Genomic DNA, 1,664 nt, shown 5'->3' on the forward strand with positions numbered 1-1,664 from the left:
TTAGATAAGGTAGAACCGGTGCAACATGATAGACAAATAGATCAATGGCATGAAATAGAAAGTTCAAAAATATTCCTACACATTTATGGACCAATTGATTTTTACAAAGCAAGATAATTTAGTGAAAAAAGATCTTTTCAATAAATGATGCTGGAATAATTAGATATATATGCCAAAAAATTGCTTCAACATATATATCATACTATATACAAAATTTAACTCAAAATGGGTTATAAATATAAGTTTAAAAAAAAACTTCTGGAAAAAACTTCTGGAAGAAAACATAGTAGGAAATCCTTATAGATTTTAATTAAACAAAGATTTTTAGATAATGCTGGAAGCATTATTATTATCCATAAAAGAACAAATCGATAAATTAGACTTCATAGAATTAAAAAGTTGTGCTCTTTAAATACCTTATTCAGAGAATGAAAAGAGAAACCAAAGATGGAGAGGAAATACTTATAATTATATGCCTGATAAAAGATTTATATTTAGAATCCATAGAAATGCCTCTAAAATAAAAACACCAAGTTGAAGGGATACATGTGTGTCTTGCAGACACCGCCAACCTGGAGCCACCCTCACTACCCAGCTATGGTCAACCTTACTGTGCTCTTTGACATGGCCATGGTCAGAGAGTCTTTCGGCCATGTCTCCTTCGAGCTGTTTGCAGACAAAGCTCTAAAGACAGCAGAGAACTCTTGAGCTCTGAGCACTAGGGAGAAAGGATTTGTTTCTAAAGGTTCCTGCTTTCACAGGATTATTCCAGGATTTATGTGCCAGGATGGTGACTTCACTCACCATCATGCCACTGGTAACAAGTCCATCTGTGGGGAGACGTGTGATGATGAGAATTTCATCCTGAAGCACATGGGTCCTAGCATCTTGTCCATGGCTAGTGCTGGACCCCACACAAACAGTTGCCAGTTTTTCATCTGTGCTGCCAAGACTGACTGGGTGGATGGCAAGCAGGTAGTCTTCAGCACGGTCAAAGAGGGCATGAAGACTGAGGAAGCATGGAGCACATCGGGCTGGAATGGCAAGACCAGCAAGAAGATCACCATTGCTGACTGTGGGCAAATCTAATAAATCTGGCTTGTGTTTTATCTTAGCTACCAGACCATTCCTTCTGTAGCTCAGGAGAGCACCCTCTACCCCCATCTGTTAGCAATACTCCAGAATCTCTGTGCTCTCGCTATGGTTCTGCGGGCTCCATGGTTCCTTATCCCCAGGTCTAGCTGGATTGCAGAGTTCAGTTTATGGTGATGAAGTAAAACCTAAACCACAAAAACAAACAAACAAACAAATAAATAAATAATAAAGGGATACATGCACCCTTATGTTTATTGTAGAATTATTTACAACAACCCAACTAGAGAAGCAGCTCAGGTGTCCATTAATAGATGAATGGATAAAGAAGATGTTAACATATACATCTAGAAAGGAGTATTACTCAGCCATAATAAAGAATGAAATCTTGCCCTTTGCAGCAATGTGGATGGAGCTAGAGGGTCTAATGCTAAGTGAAATAATTCAGCCAGAGAAAGACAAATGCCATATGATTTCACTTAAATGTGGCATTTAAGAAACAAAACATGGGTGAAATAGTTGATGGGCATTAAGAGTAAACTTATCTTGATTTCTAAAAAAATGAAATGATG

The 1,664-nt window shown here is 37.7% G+C and overlaps 1 pseudogene; it reads left to right on the top strand.

Annotated features, from left to right (window-relative positions):
- The first annotated feature begins 597 nt into the window (after window positions 1-597).
- Window positions 598-1,089, top strand: LOC131828148 (peptidyl-prolyl cis-trans isomerase A-like; annotated as a pseudogene).
- Window positions 1,090-1,664: the final 575 nt, after the last annotated feature.

Source organism: Mustela lutreola, chromosome 3 (genome assembly GCF_030435805.1).
Source record: "Mustela lutreola isolate mMusLut2 chromosome 3, mMusLut2.pri, whole genome shotgun sequence".
NCBI lineage: Eukaryota > Metazoa > Chordata > Mammalia > Carnivora > Mustelidae > Mustela > Mustela lutreola.